This window comes from Anomaloglossus baeobatrachus, chromosome 6 (genome assembly GCF_048569485.1).
Source record: "Anomaloglossus baeobatrachus isolate aAnoBae1 chromosome 6, aAnoBae1.hap1, whole genome shotgun sequence".
Classification (NCBI taxonomy): domain Eukaryota; kingdom Metazoa; phylum Chordata; class Amphibia; order Anura; family Aromobatidae; genus Anomaloglossus; species Anomaloglossus baeobatrachus.
In genome coordinates, this window is record NC_134358.1 from 356,691,794 (window position 1) to 356,711,372 (window position 19,579).

General features: G+C 50.4%; 1 protein-coding gene across 3 annotated transcripts in view; it reads left to right on the forward strand.

Annotated features, from left to right (window-relative positions):
- Positions 1-19,579, forward strand: part of SACM1L (SAC1 like phosphatidylinositide phosphatase) — a 543,139-nt gene that overhangs the window by 15,809 nt on the left and 507,751 nt on the right. The gene's annotated exons all lie outside the window — the stretch shown is intronic.

Below are 19,579 nucleotides of genomic sequence, written 5' to 3' on the forward strand. Positions count from 1 at the left end.
GTTAGGAGCCACGTGGCATAGTCGTAGGGGGCGGGTCTTGGGGTAACCCAGAAATGTCGGAGCGGTACATCCCGGACCAAACGTAGGGTTTCCTGAAATGGGGAACATAGGGCCGTTTCCATCCAGCAACTTTTTTTTCATATAGGGGCCACTCAGGGTTTTCAGTGTGTTAGCTGTTGTGTAGGATATGTCTGGACTATTTGGGGGGGAAGATGAGCGTAGCCACGGCAGGGCTCCAACCGGAGTCGGACATATATCAGTCGCAATGCAAACCCATAATTTCGACGCATGGTTATGGATTAAGTCCAATACACGAGCGTGTGCGGCAGCAAAATAATAGCGACGACAATCCGGCAGGCCTGTCCCGCCCGCCTCTTTTGGGCGGATTAGGGTCTCCCAGCGGATTCTCGGGTGTTTAGAGGCCCATACAAAGCACCTAAATTGACGTTGTAGCCCGACCCAGAACGAAGCAGGAATGTAGGAAGGGATTGTGTGCAAAAGGTACAATAACCTGAGAAGAATTGTCATTTTCAATATGTTGATGCGCCCAAACCATGAGAAGCTCGTTCGCTCCCATGTGGCTAAGTTGTTTTCAAGCCTTGAAAGGAATGGCTGAAAGTTCAGAGAGAACAATCTGGAGAGCTCCGAGGGTAGACGAATGCCTAAGTAAGTAATGACATTGTCTGGGGGCCATTTGAATGGGTAATGTGTCTTTAGGTTGTTTACCATCTCACTAGAGAGGGATACATTAAGGGCCTCGGATTTGTCCATATTGATCTTGAAGTTGGACCAGTTACCGAATTTCTCCAGGAGGTCTAATAAGTGAGGCAGAGAGGTCGATGGGTTGGTTATATAGATTAATAAATCGTCCGCGAAAGCAGAACATTTGTATTCCTTTCCGGCTACTTTAATTCCCCGAATTTCTGGATTATTACGGATGGCGGTTAGATGTTCCATAATTAGTATGTATAGTAACGGGGAGAGTGGGCAGCCTTGTCGCGTACCATTGTGGATGGTGAAGGGGTTTGATAGTGAACCGTTAATTTTTAGAGTAGCTTCTGGGGATTTGTATAGTGAGAGAATTTTGGCAAGGAATGTGGGGCCGATACCAACATGCGTGAGAGTTTGAGATAGAATCTCATGGTCATCTCTATCGAAGGCCTTCTCTGCATCAAGGGACAGAATAATCATTGGAATTTTATGGGTCTGTGCGTGATGTATAATGTCTATGGTTTTCAGGGTATTGTCCCATGCCTCTCTACCCGGGACAAAGCCCACCTGGTCAGGGTGGATCAGAGAGGGAAGCAATGGGTTCAGCCTATTTGCTATTAGTTTTGCAAAGATTTTTAGATCAATATTCAGTAGAGAAATTGGGCGGTAACTCTTACAAACATGTGGGTCTTTTCCCGGCTTAGGGAGTACGGTGACGTTCGCAGCCGTGGATTGGGGGAGGGGAACGGGGAGGAATCGGAGATGGAATTGAATGCTATCAGCATCAATGGGGTCAGAAGGTCCACTAATGTTTTGTAGAATTTCCCTGTAAATCCGTCTGGGCCTGGACTTTTGTTGCCAGGTAAAATTTTTTTATTACTTCCAGCAGTTCTGAGTGTTCAAAAGGGTCTTCTAGTTCGGCTATCAACTCTGGTCTCAGAGAACTAAGCGGGGGTGTGATGCGGTGTGGTGCGCCCTCCGGGGTGGGTAGGTTGTATAATTTTGAGTAATATGATCGGAAAGAGTTCGATATCTCTGCCGTTGTGTGGACCATGACATCATTAGGCCCTTTGATACAGGGGATAAAACTCTGGAGGCATTGTGATCGTAGGGCTCTGGCCAGCATCTTACCGGGTTTGTTACCAAATTTTGTAGAAATGGCTGCGCCCTATTTGAAGGTAACGCTTGTAAGACTCATCTAGTAATTTTTTAACTTCCAACCTAGCTTTAAGTAAATCTCTCAGCGTTTCCGTCGAGAGCGCATTTTTGTGGGCTAGCTCCAGTTTGGTAACGGTTTGAAGTGCGGTACTCAGAGCTTGGGCTTTGGCCTTTTTTAGGCGTGAGCCATGCTTAATAAGGACCCCCCTCAGAACACACTTGAGGGCCTCCCATTTAAAGATGGGGGCGGTCGTGTCGGAGGAATGATCAGAAAGGAAGTGCTTTATGGAGTCTTGGATATCCGACAAACACACGGGGTCTGAGAGTAAACTTTCATTTAGGCGCCAAGGGCGTATTACTTTGGAAAGGGAAGGAATCTGTAGTGAACAGTAAATTGGGGCGTGGTCAGACCACAATATGTTGCCGATGGATGTAGAGGACACCCAGGGGAGAGCAGTATGTTGGACCATTATATAGTCAATCCGACTGTATGAGTCGCGTGGCGTGGAATAAAAGTTGTAATCTCTGACCGTGGGGTGCTGTAGTCTCCAGACATCACATAATTGCAACCCGAGGAGGGCCTTTTTGATGTGTTTAATGGTTCTATATGATAGGTGTGATTTTTTTTTTTTTTTTTTTTTTTTTTTTTTTTCTTTGAGTTGTCTAGAACCGGATCCAGGGTAAGGTTGAGGTCTGCACACAGAATCACCGTGCCCTGGATCAAAGGTGATGAGATGTCCACCAAGTTTGATATAAAGGTGGCCTGGTCTTGGTTAGGGGCATATACATTTAGTAAGGTTATTGCTTGGCCTTCAATTGTTAAAGAAAGAATAATATATCTGGCCTCTCTGTCTTTCGTAAAGCTGACAATTCGGTGGGGTAGGGATTTGTGAATAGCTATGGCTACCCCTTTAGATTTGTTACTAGGGTTATTGGCAAAGTGCCAGCTGGTGTAATGTTTGTTTGATGTTAGGGGCATGATTTTCTTTAAAATGGGTTTCTTGAAAACAGATTATCTGTACCTTCTGCCGGTGGAAGTGTTGCAGGATTTGCGCCCGTTTTTCCGGAGTGTTCAAGCCTTTGGCGTTGAGAGAGGCGATTCTTAATTCTGTCATTCAGACTGAGAGGAGTTTAGGTTACGGTAACTGTAGTGCTTCGTGCAATGCCGCGAAGGGAAACAAAGAAAGGTTTAAATATGTAGAGTAAGTCAAGAAACAGTACGTCTAGACTCAGAGGTATAGCCTCTGTGCAAAAACTAAAAAGAAACTAGCGTTGAACAGGAGCTTGTACCACCCTGAAAGGCAGGACAGAGGCTCACACCCTATGTGGGGCGAAGTCTGGTCAAGCAGGTGACAAGGCCGCACAGGAACCTGCACAACACTGTAGATGAATCACATTTATAACAAAACATAACTTAGCATCCACCGGCTAGATGAGATGGAATATAGTTTGTGGGCAACATAGGATTATAACTTTAGACATATATAGTTCAACCCCTAAACTTGGGGGGTGAGTATCCCGTGTATAAACAACCCAAAATTGCCACTTTCTCGTAAAGACTCTGTTGTGGCAACTGAAACCCAGCCCCCGCATCACCTACTATTGTACATAGAGCTCTGAATTATTCTCTATTCCCTCTTTTCTTTCAAACCCTCCGGTCATTCTAAGCGGGTGAGCAAATGGGGTCAGAGTCCGGTTTTACGGAAGTGGTGTAGGCATTCAATTCGGATGAGTCCTTAAGACGTGATTCGGCGACCCGTGATTGGGCCTCCTTTTTTTTTCTCCTCCCTTCTGCCTTTCTCTGGGACGGAGACTCGCTGGGGGACGGTCCAGGGATCTGGGGGGTCTCCCAATCAGGCCCACTCCGTTTACGGTAATAGCCACCCAGTCAGGTAGGTGCATGTGGGGGAGCCCCAGATTGGACAGAAAGCCCGTCAGGTCTCCGGGTGCTCGTAATGTGTAGGTTTGGGGGCCCTTCCGGACCGATAAGGAGAAAGGAAACCCCCATCTGAAAGGAATCTCTTTTTCTTGTAGAAGAGAGAGTAGTGGTTTGAGAGCCGCTCTCTGGGCCAGAGTATAACGGGACAAGTTCGGCATAATTCGAATAGGTTGGCCTTGGTAGGAGAGTGATTGCTTTTTACGTGCTGCCTGTAGAATTAATTCCTTAAGCTGGAAGAAATTAATCCGGCAAATTATGTCTCTTGGTTGAGGATTGTTTAGGTCTTGAGGCCGTAGGGCTCTGTGGGCCCTATCTAATTCTATGAAGGTTCCAGGCGGGTGGCGTAACAGACCATTAAAAATGGACATCATAGTGGAAGGAATGTCTGTATTGGAGAGAGATTCTGACAAGCCTCTAATCCGCAAATTATTCCTCCTATTTCTATTTTCCAGATCGTCTAGATTAGATTGGAGGTTTTGTAACTGGGCGGAGTGGCGGTCAACCGTTTCTGTTAGTAATTGTATAGTTTTAGCCGAGGCATCTCGAGACTGATTTAGAGAGTCCACTTTTGAAGAAAGATCTGTTAACTCCGCTCGGAATTGTGCAAATTCCTGTTTGCATTCAGAGACGATCTGGGATGTTAGATTAGTTATGTCTTGTTTGGTGGGCATTGACTGTAAAAGTATACGCAGGTCAGCCAGAGTGGCCGGTCTGTTTTCTCCTAGGGTTGCATGTTTGGACTGCTCCTTATCTGCAGGGAATTGTATCTCTTGGCCGGCTGGGACTAAGGAAATGTCTATCATGTTAGTAGTGACATTCTTTTGGTTTGCAGCCGTTGTCGTTCTAAGTGTCTCCCTCCTGGGTATAGTTACTTGTGTCTCGTTCTCATCTTCACCTCCATCTCTGGGGGGGTTGATAGCCCTGCTGAATCGGTCAACCACCGGGCAGGGGGATCGGCGAAACGAGGAAGGGAGGGGGCGCACCCCAGCTCCTACACCTCTGGTTCTTGGGGTGCCATCTCAGCAGTAGTAATTATTTTGCTTATCATATGCTGGGTTAGTGCAGGTTGCTTTGTAGCTGGGTGCATGTCAGAGGAGCAGCGTCCCCCCTCCCACCTTTTCCTCTGCCACCTTTGATTGAACACAGGGCCTGGGGGGGTTCCCTGTAATTATGGGAGCATTCTCTTTTCCCATCTGGGGTGCCATGGTCGCTTGACCTTCTCTGAGCGGGGGCGCAGGAGTGGATCCCAGCACCTGTTTCATGCTCAGATCCTCCGGTGCGCCCCCACAGTCCCCTGTAATGTGGTGAGGGGAACCGCTGCCCTCCCCTCCCTCCCCTTGTCTCACCTTCTTCAGTGCCGCCGCGTCCTGCAGAACCTCCGTGCTCTGCAGCGTGTGCGCCTAGACTGGATGCGGCTGCGCGTCGCCCGGAGTATCGGGGGATCCCCCTCGTACCTCCGGTGTCGGAACCACTCAGCGGGGACGCAGGTAATGGTCTGTCCGGGGCACCGCTGCCGCGAGGGGAGACGCCATCTTGCGACGCTGCGTCTCCTCTGATCTCTGCAGCGGCCCGCGAACCCGGAGTGCTCATCTTGTCAGGGTAGGTCTGCCGCTTCATTTTCTTCTGATGCTGTCGGGAGGTCTGGTGGTTGGTCCTGGGAAGTGAGAGTTCGCCAACCTGCATGCCTCAAGGCGGGTCCGGTGATGGCTCCTCTGGCGGGAAGGCCTGGTTCTCTCGTTGGGGAAGTTGTGAGCGGGTGAGGAGTGCAGCTATGTCCCCTCTGGTGCTCGGGGGTTGTGAGGAGGCACGGGCTCTGGGTTTTCTGGTGGATTTGCCCATAATTTGGAAGGATGCCGGTGGATTTCTTGTAGTGCAGCAGGAGCTCCAAGAATTGCAGCCTCACTCAATCATGGTCAGCCACGCCCCCAGAAAGACCTTTTTTGAATCAAGGCTACCACCCAAGAACAATTGAAAACCAGATTACAAGAGCCACCAGAATATCAAGAAACAATCGGGTCCCTCTTGTAGTCACCTACAATCCACATCTGGAGGTGTTTAGAGGAGCTGCACGGAAACTACAACCATTACTGCAAAAAGATGCCCGATTAAAATCTATCTTTCCAGACCCCCCCACTTCTGTGTTTTAGACAGCCCCCAAATCTAAGAAGCATCATTGTCAGAAGCTCTCTGTTCTCTACAACAACAGGAACATTTCCCTGCAACCAGAAAAAATGTAAGACCTGTCCATTTATACTGACAATGGACAAGATAAAGATTCCCAGATCACATCAGGACTACAGCATAGTCCTGATGTCCACAGGCATACAGCTTCCCTGTGCATAGTATGATGTCTTTGCTGGTCCCCCAAAACACAGTATAATGACCCCACACTATCCTCTGCACTGTATAATGGCTCCAACAGCATACTGAGGCTCACCCATAATAGCCAACACACTGTAACCCTTGCACTTTGAGAGCCCTCCACATTCACCTCCACAAAAACTCAACACTGTATGAGGAGCCCTTATACTTTGATGCCCCCACACTTTGAGGGCCTTCAATGGAAACTTTCTCTAGTCCCTTCCACGACAGCATAGGAGGTTGTCTCTCCACGCCCTAATTGGGACAGGAAGTTCAAGAGGTTTAAAAGGACCCTCCCACCTCCCACAGCCAGTGTCTTTCCTGTCCCCATGGGGCATGGAGAGGTTTTGTTTTTTCTCCTATGCTGTGGTGGCCGGCGAACTGCAGTATATTTTTTTTTTTTTTTTTTCCCCCCTATTACCTTCAGCCGGACGGCATCGGTCGGGCCTTCACCGCTCCTCCCTTGCTGTTCCCTCACGCTGTGGGGGACCGCTGCTCCAGCCTTCCGGATCCTCCTGAGGGGTGATGCAGGCTGTTGAGCTCCCCGGCCGGCGTCCTCCCTGAGCCGCCGGCCGCCTCCCGCATGCACGCTGCCGGAGCGATCCGGAAGTGCTCCCGGAGGCGGGACTTCTGGTCTTGCGGACTTCCGGTCGAGCGCTTCCGGTTTGCGGAGGCAGCGTGGAGGCACGCCGACTGCGACTCGACCTGCCCAGGACCGGATGCGGGAGGCGGGGAAACGTGCACCGTCACTGGGGAGGCAGGCCCTTGTCCATAAGGGCTGCCACGAAGACATCAGATCATGGTAAGACCGTGCTCCCTGTCATGTCTTCCGCTGCAGCTGCCTCTGCAGAACCCAGTGTGGCCCCTGCTACTGTGAGTATGGAGGGGACTGGTCCCTCGGACATAGGTCTCATCAGTGATTATGGCTCTCTGCTCTGTGTTTTCTAGGAGGACAAGGCCACCAAGAAAACTGACAGAAATGAGAAATCAGAGAAGCCTGAGAAGTCAGAAAAAACTGACAAGTCCGATAAGCCTGATAGATTTGACAGAGTGGACAAAATTAAAAAATGTCCCATCTGTATAAAGAAGCTCCCTGCAGTATGGGATAAAAAGCTTGCCAGCAATGTACGGACCAGGTTATTAGGGCCGAACAACCATCTCTGATAGATGAGTTGCGGTCCATGATGAAACAGGAGATTAGGGCCTCACTGGCTTCTCTCCCTGTGCCTGGCCCTGTTCCTGGCCCTGTTCCTGGCCCTGTGCCTGGCCCTGCTCCTGGCCCTGCTCCTGGCCCTGCTCCTGGCCCTGCTCCTGGACCCTCTCCTCCAAAAAAGAGGAGACTCCAGTCGACCCCTTCTGATCAGGAGGACGCTGATTCCACCTCTGAGGGTCCTGATGAAGGATTTCCATCTGGGGGGTCTGACCAGTCCTTTCTTTTTCACTCAGAAGAGTTGGGGGATCTTATTGAGGCAGTTCGGAGCACTATGGGTTTAGAGGAAGTGCAGTCTCTTCCTTCAATCCAGGACGAAATGTTTGCTGGCCTGAAGTCAGTCAAACAGTTGGGATTCCCAGTTCATGCCAATATATTGGATATTGTTTCTCAGGAATGGGAATGTCCTGAGAGGCGGGTACGGAGTGACCTTAGACGCCGGTTTCCTCTGGAACCTTCGGGACTACATTGGGAGATCCCAAGAGTAGACGTTCAGGTGGCTAGGGTAGCTAAGCAAACGGCTCTTCCCTTTGAGGATACTTCCCAGCTGAAGGATCAAATGGATAGGAAGGTAGAGGGCCTGATGAAGCGGTCCTGGGAGGCATCGTCTTCCTCTATTCAAGCCAACATTGCCTCCACCTGCGTATCCAGGTCCCTAATTAGGTGGTTGGACCAGTTGGAGGCTCATATTTCCCAAGGGACCCCTAGGGAGGAATTACTGGAATCCCTTCCCTTGCTTAAGAAGGCTACCTGTTTTCTGGCAGATACCTCGGTGGAATCTGTCCGCCTGGCAGCCAGGACCTCGGTGCTTTCTAACTCTGCCCGACGTGCCCTCTGGCTTAAGGCCTGGAGTGGAGACTCCACCTCTAAAATGAGGCTTTGTTCCCTTCCTTTTAAAGGGGATTTGGTGTTTGGACCTGCCCTGGATGATATCCTGGACAAGGCGACTGATCGTAAGGCCTTGCCCGATCCTAGACCTACCAGGAAGCGGTCCTTTCGTCCCTCGATGCCTCAGGCCTCCCAGCCCAGAGGGAAAGGGAAGGCAGGCAGGTGGAGCTATCCCAAAGGTAGAGGGAGAAACATCCTCATCCCTCCACATCAGCAACGTCCTCAGCAGGACAAGCAGTGACTCGGCCCGGGTGGGGGGAAGACTCTCAGCGTTTCTTACCCAGTGGCAGTCCATAACCTCTTGCCAATGGGTTCTGAAGATCATCTCGGACGGTCTTCTCATAGAATTCCTTTCCCCCCCTCTTCCGGGTCTCCGAGTCACTGCGCTGGCATCGCCGGGTTCACAGACTCTGTTGTACACAAAGATTTTAGAGTTAGTGCACTCGGGGGTCGTTTCCCCAGTCCCGAGTCGGGAAGAAGGGATAGGACACTACTCCCGTCTCTTCCTGGTCAAGAAGCCATCCGGCGACGTCCGTATAATTTATCAATTTAAAAAGTCTAAACCGTCAGGTCAGGTACCGGCGGTTCAAGATGGAGTCGGTGAGATCAGCTATTCCCCTGATAGGTCTACACCACCAGATGGCCTCTATCGATCTGAAAGATGCCTACTTCCATGTACCCGTCCATCCGGGACACAGACAATACCTCAGGTTTGCGGTGCTTCACGGGGAAGAAGTACTTCATTTCCAATTCAATGTTCTTCCCTTCGGGATCTCCTCAGCTCCAAGGATCTTTTCCAAGATCATGGCAGAGGTGGTCGCCTTCATAAGATTGCAGGGTATCTGTCTAGTTCCGTATCTGGACGACTTTCTTCTCATGGCTCCGTCTGCTCCAACCCTCCGGAGCCATGTGGAGAGGTCTTTGGGAATCCTTCGGTCTCTGGGATGGATTCCCAATCTCAAAAAATCACAGTTAACCCCCTCCTCCACACGGCAGTTTCTCGGAGTGCTGCTGGACTCCGACAGACAGGCATCTTTTCTCCCAGAGGGCCACAGGATAGCTCTGTTATCCAAAATCTCGAAGCTCCGCAGGCAGGCTCGCCCAACGCTTCGAGCGGCTATGTCGGCCCTGGGTTCCATGACATCCTGCATCCCCTCGGTCAGGTGGGCTCAGGCCCATTCTCGGTGTCTCCAGGATCATATCCTGATACACTGGGACAGACTCCCGTCATCCCTAAACAGAAGGTTTCGCCTCTCGGAGTCCGTCTCCTCATCCCTTCTCTGGTGGCTGAGTCCCGCCAACCTGCAGGTGGGGGTTGCCTGGACTCAGAAACCCCTGGTTACACTGACCACAGATGCCAGCCTACGTGGATGGGGGGCAATGGTGGCAAATTCCCCATTTCAAGGGGTCTGGAGTCCTTACGTCAGCTCCCAATCCTCCAACTACCGGGAGCTCAGGGCAGTCAGGGAAGCCCTCCTTGCGGCTCAGGACCTCGTCCGGGACTCTCACGTCCTGGTATATTCAGACAATGTCACAACAGTGGCACATCTCCGCCATCAGGGCAGTACACGCTCAGGCGCCCTGAAGTCGGTATCCTCCCGAATCTTTCAATGGGCAGAACAATCTCTGCTCTCCCTTTCTGCGGTCCATCTGAAGGGCTCCCTCAATCTTCAGGCGGATTTCCTGAGTCGTCGGGATGTTCATCCAGGGGAATGGAGCCTGGATCAGGCAGTGTTCTGCTCTCTAGTGGCAAGGTGGGGTGCACCAGAGGTGGACCTCTTTGCCTCAGCAGAGAATCGCAAGGTCGCAACATATTTCTCCCTGAACCCAAGGGACGAGGCTTTAGGGGTAGACGCTTTCTGCCACAGTTGGTCCTTTCGCCTCGCTTCCGCGTTCCCCCCTCTTCCTCTTCTCGCACGGGCCCTGAGGAAGATCAGAGACGAGGGGGTCCCAACTATACTGGTAGCCCCTCTGTGACCCCGGAGGAGTTGGTACAGCTTGGTCATGACGCTAGGAATCGACGGCCCAGTCCTCTTAGGTTCGGACCCCAGCTTACTGTCACAGGGTCCGATTTTCCATCCGGCTCCTCAGAAACTCAACTTGGCTGCCTGGCTTCTGAGGCCCGGGCACTGAAGGCTCAAGGGCTTTCTGACAAAGTTGTGGCTACGCTGCAGAAGAACCGTAAACCTGTGACTAATAGTATATACAACAAAATCTGGAAGAGATTTTCCTCCTGGTGTGGTTCTCGGCCTCCTGACCCTTTTCGGCCTAATATTGCGCAGATTCTGGACTTTCTCCAAAGTGGTTTAGACTTAGGTCTTAGGCCCAGCTCCCTGAAAGTTCAGGTGTCAGCACTCAGTGCAGTCTTTGACACGGCTCTGGCAGATCATCGTTGGATCCGTCGGTTCTTTGTGTCCGCTGGTAGACTCTGTCCACGTCGGAGGGTCCTGACGCCTCGCTGGGATCTCAATGTGGTCCTTACAGGACTATCTCAATCTCCGTTTGAACCTCTGTGCTCTTGTAACATTCGTTCCCTTTCTCACAAGACTGCTTTTCTTGTGGCTATTACATCTGCTCGCAGAGTCGGCGAACATCAGGCTTTGTCTGTTAGGGAACCTTATCTGACCATCAGAGATGACAGCATTGTTTTTCAGCTGGACCCTTCCTTCCTTCCCAAGGTGGTTTCGGATTTTCACCGTTCGCAGTCCATCGTCCTGCCTTCATTCTGTCAGAATCCTCGGACTCCGGGTGAGGAAGTGTTTCATTCTTTGGATGTCCGTCGGATAGTGTTGCACTACCTAGAGGTTACTGCTTCTTGGCGCCTTGATTCTAACCTGTTCATCCAGCCCTTTGGCCGCAATAAGGGCAAGAAGGTGGCTAAGAGTACAGTCGCCAACTGGATTGTGCGAGCAATTAGAGATGCATACCTCGCTCAGCATCTCTCTCCGCCTACTGGATTCACGGCGCACTCCACCAGGGCTACCTCTGCCTCCTGGGCCGAACGGGCAGGGGCCTCCCCTGAGCAGATCTGCAAGGCGGCTACGTGGTCTTCGCTCCATACCTTCACGAAGCATTATCGTCTGGATCTGGATTCCAACAGGGATTTGGCCTTTGGCAGGAAAGTCCTGCAGGCTGTGGTCCCCCCCTAGGTATCAATTCTTTGGTATTCCTCCTATGCTGTCGTGGAAGGGACTAGAGAAATAAGAATTATTCTTACCGATAATTCGCTTTCTAGGACCTTCCACGACAGCAGGTAATTCCCTCCCCTATGTATTCATGTATTCCTGAATGTGTAGTACTTCTCATATGCTATGGATTCTTTGTAAGACACTGGCTGTGGGAGGTGGGAGGGTCCTTTTAAACCTCTTGAACTTCCTGTCCCAATTAGGGCGTGGAGAGACAACCTCCTATGCTGTCGTGGAAGGTCCTAGAAAGCGAATTATCGGTAAGAATAATTCTTATTTCATACTGCATGAGGAACCCACACTGTATAAGGGCCCCTTACAATAGCCCCCACACTATATGACTCTCCTCCACAATTGCCCCCACACTGTATAAGGCCCCCCCCACAGTCACCCCACAAATAAAAAATAGAAAACATCATATAGTCGCCTAACCCCGAATCCTCTTGAGTCTGCCAGCCAGGGCTGTGGAGTTGGTAAGTCTACTTTCACACATCCGGTTTTTGCTCTGCGGCACAATACGGCGTTCTGCAGAAAAACCGCAACCGGTTTTTGTGACGCCTGTTGTTTTTTTTTTTTTTTTGCATAGACTTACATTAGTGCCGTATTGTGCCGCAGGGGCTTGCGTTCGGTCCGGTTTTTGCCGTATGCGGCAGATTTAGCCGATGCCGCGGCCGGATAGAACGTTCCCTGCAACGTTTTTTCTCCGGCAAAAAAACCCGCATCGCGCCGCATCCGGCCGCTGCGGCGCATTTTTCAATGCATGCCTATAGACGCCGGATGCGGAAAAAAACGCATCCGGTCGCCGCATGCGGTTTTTTCCACTGCGCATGCTCAGTAGCGTGCCGGAACCGGAAAAAAACGGACGGGCCGCATGTAAAAACTTATGCAAAGGATGTGGTGTTTTCGCCGCATCCGTTGCATAGGTTTCACAGCCGGATTGAGCCGCAGTGCTCAAACCGGATGTGTGAAAGTAGCCTAAGCCAAACTTCCAACTCCCTCATACATGACTCATTTTTGTGACAACTTTGCTGTAGTACAATGGTAACATCAGGCTTTTAATCATTATTATGATACAATAATCAAGCTGTGTAGATAGAATATAAAATAGATTTATTGAAATACAACTTTAGAACACAAACTGTAATTAATTGTAAATATGCAATACACTTTGCAGTTAGTGGGCAAAAACAGTTTTCAACAAAAATGTACGGAATAATATTTGTGCAGTCTATGAATTTCTTATGAGAAATGGTGTAGCCTCCTTCATAGATGACCTCAAATCTGACCTAATTATTTTAAGGCCACAGAACAACCTTTTCTCAACATTAACTTGGGTTGGTTGCAAAGTGGTGACGACAAGGGTAACATCCCTAACCAGCGGCGGACTGGAGTACCTGGGGCCCACCAGGAAAAATCAATCTTGGGGCCCACCAGCACCATGCAGTTACCGTACTGTATATAGCAGGGTGGGAGTCAAATTTTTAACAGGTTCTCTGTAAACCCCGCCCATTTAAAAACCACACCCATTCTGTAACCACACCCATTCTGTTAGCCATACCCATTTTCACGCAATTTCCTCAACCAAAAAATACAAGTAATTTAAAGTAAAATCTCCTTCCCCTCCTGTACAGTCACTGTCCTGTCCAGCACCAGTTGTTCCAGTCACTGTCAGTCTTATTAAATGATTTTTATACAGTTTTTAAAAATTATTACTAAAGGAGCCCTGCTAAAATTGGAATGGACGACCTTCCCAATACAGATCCCATCCCATTATGGCCTCTTTCCCCTGCAGATCCCATCCCATTATGTCCTCTTTCCCCTGCAGATCCCATCCCATTATGGCCTCTTTCACCAGCATATCCCATCCCATCTGCTCCTTTTCTCATATAGCTCCCATCTTATGTGGCCCTTCTCCCCATATAGCTGCCATCTTAATGCGGCTCCTCTCCACATATAGCTGCCATCTTAATGCGGCTCCTCTCCCCATATAGCCACATATAGCTGCCATCTTAATGTGGCCCCTGTCCCCATATAGCTCCCATCTCATGTGGCCTCTCCCCATATAGCCACATATAGCTGCCATCTTAATGTGGCCCCTCTCCCCATATAGCCACATATAGCTGCCATCTTAATGTGGCCCCTCTCCCCATAGTCACATATAGCTGCCATCTTAACGTGGCTCCTCTCCCTGCATCTTCGGCTCACTGAGCGCTTACTTGCTCCAAGCACCGGTGGCCTCTCCTCTGTCTTCCGTCCTCCGCGGCTCTCTGCACACTAAGGGTATGTGCGCACTAGGTGTTTTTTTCACACCGCGTTTTTTGTGCGTTTTTTTTTTTTTTATTTCATGAATTTCATTAAATAATTAAAAAAAAATGACGTGGGCTTCGCCCAATTTTTGAGTCCAGCCAGGTACAACTAGGCGGCTGGGGATTGGAATCTGCAGTGCAGGGTGCCCAAGATTTCTGGGCACCCCCTCTGCGAATTGAAGTCCGCCTCCACCCCAGAAAATGGCGCTTTCAGCGCTTTCCATCTTCTGGCGCTGTATCGAACTCTTCCAGCTGCCCTGATGTCGGGTGGCTCGCTGGGTAATAATGGTGTTAGGGCTAGCTGTATATTATCAGCTGGCCCTAAGCCCGAAATTCATGGTGTCACGCCAATATTAGACATGGCCACCATGAATTTCTAGTAAAGATAAAAAAAAAACACAACACACAGAAAAATATTTTTATTAGAAATAAAACGCAACACAATTAGTGACTCCATCTTTATTGAAATAAGGAACCCCTCTCCTCCGCAGTAATCCTGGGTTAGGGTCCCAATATCCTCTGATCGGTTTGCTGGAAGGCAAAGCGATCTGATGATGTGTCAGGATCAAGGATGTGAATTCCATCACACAGCAGCTGATTTGTATAAAAGCCGTTTATACAATCAGCAGATGCATCAGTGCAAAAAAAAAACAAACAAAAAACAAACTACACACTTCAGTGCAGACTCCTGTCAGACCGATCAATGCAGGACCCGGCGGTAATCAGCTGATAAAGTCTCCTGACGGCAATAGCTGATAGTTTAGCCGGCCGGGTAGTAAAAAGCCGGCGTCGTCACTGTCAGCTGATTCCGTCAGGTGACCGCATCAGGTGATCAGCGCCAGGTCCTGCAGCTATCGGAGGTGTCCCGGCCGTCTGCACACAGCCGGAGCAGGGGTGGCGGTACCGGGAGAGGAGCTGGGAGCGGACATGGCACCGGGAGGCTGCAGACAGGTGAGTATGAGATTTTTTTTCTCTACTGTTCACTTTTGACTTTGCAGCTGCTTTCAACTTCTGCCCGTACATAGCGCCGCACGGGAGCGGACATGGCACAGGACGGGAGATGGAAGTAGTGGTGCCGGTACCGGGAGGATTCACACTTCTGTGTTTACCAACAGAAGGAATCCTCTTCCTGTACACGTCACTGTACTACTCACCCCTTGCGTTTATAGCCGCGTTTTTAGTCATAGAAGCGCAGCTATATTTGCAATATGTGTTTTTCATGGCGTTTTTGAACATCTCATTGAACTCAATGGGTGGAGGAAAACGCAGTGAAAACGCAAAAAAGCGCTGTGTGCGGACAGCACTTCTGAAAACCCATAGACATTGCTGGGAAAGCAATGTCACATAGTTTTCTGCAAAAAAAATACGGTAAAAAACGCTGCTAAAAACGCAGTAAAAACGTCTAGTGCGCACAGGGCCTGACGCTGACAGACGGCAGGAGGAGGAGCTACCTCCCCACACTGCCGTGACCTCTGCAGCGTCAGCACGTCGCTGCACGCCAGGTCAGGGTCCACTGAACCCGGAAGTGCGGCGCATACAGAGGTACAAGGTAAAGAGACCCTAACACAAATGAATACAGGGAACCGGATCGCTGGAGCTGTTTCTTGCTGGTTCTGGGAACCGGCTGCTATTTTAACAACCAGTTCTCCAGAACCAGACAGAACCGGCTGAATCCCACCCCTGACTGTGCAGACATTTGAATGGAAGAAGGGTTAATGTTACTGATCTGATTGCCCACAGTCTCCACATGCCCAACCGCCCCTCCCCCCCAGGCCCCTGTTTGCCCCCCTGGGACCCCGTACACCACCCCTGGGCCCCCGCACCCCCCCCCCCCCGGCCGGGGCCCCTGCTCACTTCTTGGGGCCCCGCACTACCCCCCCGGCTCCTGCTTGCCCCCCCTGGGCCCCCGCACCCCCCTGAGGCCCCTGCTCGCTTCTCGGGCCCCCGTACACACCCCCGGACCCCTGCTTGCCCCCCTGGGCCCCCGTACACCCCCCCCTGGGCCCCTGCTTGCTTCTCGGGACCCCCCCCCGGGCCCCTGCTTGCCTCCCTGGGCCCTCGTACACCCCCCCCTGGGCCCCCCCGCACCCTCCCCGGGGCCCCTGCTCGCTTCTTGGGCCCCCGCACCCCCCCCCCCGGGGCCCCTGCTTGCTTCTCGGGCCCCCGCACCCCCCCTGGGCCCCTGCTTGCCCCCCTGGGCCCCCGTACACCCGCACCCCCCCCCCTCCACCTGGGGCCCCCGCCTTCTATACTCACGTGCTGCTGCTCCTGCAGCCTGGCCTGGGGCGACGCCGGGTCCGTCCTGTGCAGCGCGATGGTGCCAGCACCTGCACAGGAAGGAAGCAGTCATCGCTCTGAGACTGCCACCTCCTGCAGTGTTGCTGGCTGCATAGATGAGTCAGCCGCGCGGCACTGACAGTGATAGCAGGCAGAGCTGGAGATCGCTCTCCCTGCTTGCCGCTGCAGAGGCAATGGGATTGTCACTAATCATATCGGCAATGTGCCGATATGATTAGTGAAATTACCGGCCAGGGGGGGAGGGACTCTCACACATATCCATATTGGCCCAAGGGGGGTAGGGGGCGGGGCCTAGGGGGCGTGGCCATCAGTAGCAGGGGCCCACCGGGGGTTCTCCCGACCTCCTGGTGGGCCAGTCCGCCCCTGTCCCTAACGATCTCAGGGTATAAAGGAATTTCCTCATGCACAGTCTGATTTAATGAACGGTTGAACTCTTCTACTTTGAGAGCAAGCGAAAAATTTTGCTGAAATATGGTCAATCTGTTTGCTATAGGAGTGGAATCTTTTTTCCCTGCTTTGCTGCTCCATGTCATATAAATACTTTTAAAAATTAAACTCCTCATCTGATGAGGCTGAAGAAATGACAGCAGTAGCAGGATCCAAGTGCTCTTGCGCCTGGCAGTCCTGTAGGCCGCTCATCCTAACTGTTACCTCTCTCAGCGCTTCTTTTCCTTTAGTAAGCTGTTGATCATCAAGCAGTATACGATGACTTGGGTCCACATAAACAAATGCCAGAAGAATTTTATTTTCTAATAGCTGTGTCTCTCTCTATTTCATTAAAGTGAAGCAGAAATGCCATCTGGCTTGATTGTCAAATTGCTCGTTTTCCAGCACGTCTCTTCAAAATGGAATCAATTTAAGGGGTTCTGGCAACAATAACCAAATGCCTGTCTACTGGCAGCAGGGCTGTGGAGTTGGAGTCGGTGTCCATTTTGGTGGAGTCAGTATAAAATGGACAGACTCCTGAAATATATTATAAATTGGGTACAGCGGTTTAATGCAGTATGTGATGAATATCAATTGCAGCATTTAGGAGGCTGGAAGAGGGAGGAGGCTGCCTATCCCACCCGATCAGGACCCTCCCGTTCTGATCGTTGCTATGACAACCCAAGGTAAAATGACAACTTTTGGGTTACCAGTCTACAGTAGCTTGTCAGACCATGACAAGAGCATGGTATAGAACAGACCTATGCAAGGGGCGGCCCGCGGGCCACATCCGGCCCGCCTACTCTCTGTGACCGGCCCGCCTGGCTCAGGGCATCCTTGCTGGCCGGTCAGTGATAAGAGCAATCTGACCTGTTCTCCGGAGCTCCAGGCTCCGGGAGGCCCGTGTTCAGATTGCCCTGATCACACGCTGCGTGCTGTGCAGGGAAGAGAGAACAGATCCTGCAGCGTCGCACAGTCAGTGCAGGCAGCGGAACGCAGGAATCTGTCCTCTGTTCCCTGCCCGGCAGATGCTCTGTGTGACACACGCGCGCCCTGATGTCGTCAGTACGGCACGCGTGTGTCATTTGAAAAGTTCCCGCCCGGCAGCAGAAGAAGCTGCAGCAGCCTGGGCCGCACGGAGAGAAGCGGGCTCCTAGGAACACAGCATCGGTGCAGCCTGGCCATGTGAAGGAGAAGCAGCTGAGCGGGGTCACATACAGAGGTGCCTGAGGAGGGACAGTAAGAAAGGAGAGGTGAGTGGTTACTAGTAACCTATGGGGGGAGGGGGGGCCTGCCCGACTACCTTTCTCATTGGTGTGTGTGGCGGTCCGGCCCTGAAGCTCCCTGTCTGCAGTGACAGGAGGCCGGCAGCTGCACACACACTGCTCTACGGAAGCTGCATTCAGCCCCTGACACGGAGCTGACCTGGGGGTGGGACCGGAGCTTCACTTCAAAGAAGCTGATTCCTGACCTCCTGCACTGTTTCTGCTCTCCGCTGAGGCCGGCTCCACTGCATGTACAGACACTTTTTTTTTTAAGGTAAATATGCATACGTGGTTCTGTGTTTGTGCTTTGTGTGTGTGTGTGTGTGTGTGTGTGTGTGTGTGTATGTATATATATATATGTATATATATGTATATGTATATGTGTGGGTGTGTATATACAGTCAGGGCCAGAAATATTTGGACAGTGACACAAGTTTTGTTATTTTAGCTGTTTACAAAAACATGTTCAGAAAAACAATTATATATATAATATGGGCTGAGTGCACACTCCCAGCTGCAATATGAGAGAGTTCACATCCAAATCGGAGAAAGGGTTTAGGAATCATAGCTCTATAATGCATAGCCTCCTCTTTTTCAAGGGACCAAAAGTAATTGGACAAGGGACTCTAAGGGCTGCAATTAACTCTGAAGGCGTCTCCCTCGTTAACCTGTAATCAATGAAGTAGTTAAAAGGTCTGGGGTTGATTACAGGTGTGTGGTTTTGCATTTGGAAGCTGTTGCTGTGACCAGACAACATGCGGTCTAAGGAACTCTCAATTGAGGTGAAGCAGAACATCCCGAGGCTGAAAAAAAAGAAAAAATCCATCAGAGAGATAGCAGACATGCTTGGAGTAGCAAAATCAACAGTCGGGTACATTCTGAGAAAAAAGGAATTGACTGGTGAGCTTGGGAACTCAAAAAGGCCTGGGCGTCCACGGATGACAACAGTGGTGGATGATCGCCGCATACTTTCTTTGGTGAAGAAGAACCCGTTCACAACATCAACTGAAGTCCAGAACACTCTCAGTGAAGTAGGTGTATCTGTCTCTAAGTCAACAGTAAAGAGAAGACTCCATGAAAGTAAATACTTTTGACCTCCTAAAATGTGGAGTGTTTGTAAAGAAATGTGTACAATTCCTGCAATTTCTATCAGATATTTTTGTACATACCTTCAAATTAAACGTTACAATCTGCACTTGAATTCTGTTGTAGAGGTTTCATTTCAAATCCAATGTGGTGGCATGCAGAGCACAACTCGCGAAAATTGTGTCACTGTCCAAATATTTCTGGACCTAACTGTATGTGTGTGTATGTGTGTGTATGTGTGTGTGTGTATATATGTGTGTATATATGTGTGTGTGTGTGTGTGTGTGTGTGTGTGTGTGTGTGTGTATATATTGTGAGGTAGCGTGGTCGGCTGCGCAGCAGAAGACACGGGATCCAGGCACCAAGGGTCACAGCACACGGTTTAATGTCCAAACAAAAAGTCCACAACAATATACATGTGCCTCTCCAGCAGAGAACTCAGGGAGTTCTGTTCACTCCCTCACACCCAGCACACCTGCCCTCGTTCCTGTTTCCATTTAACCCTTCCTTCAGCCTGTAGGGAAACAGCATTAACCCTAGAGTGGATTTACTTTCTATCATGGAGTGAGCACAACCGGGGCGAGACATACCGGCCGTCATAGATAACCCCGGTCACAGTCTCACAATATATAATATATATATTATATGTGGGTGTGTGTGTGTGTGTGTGTGTGTATATGTGTATATATGTATGTATATATATATATATATATATATATATATATATATATATATATATATATATA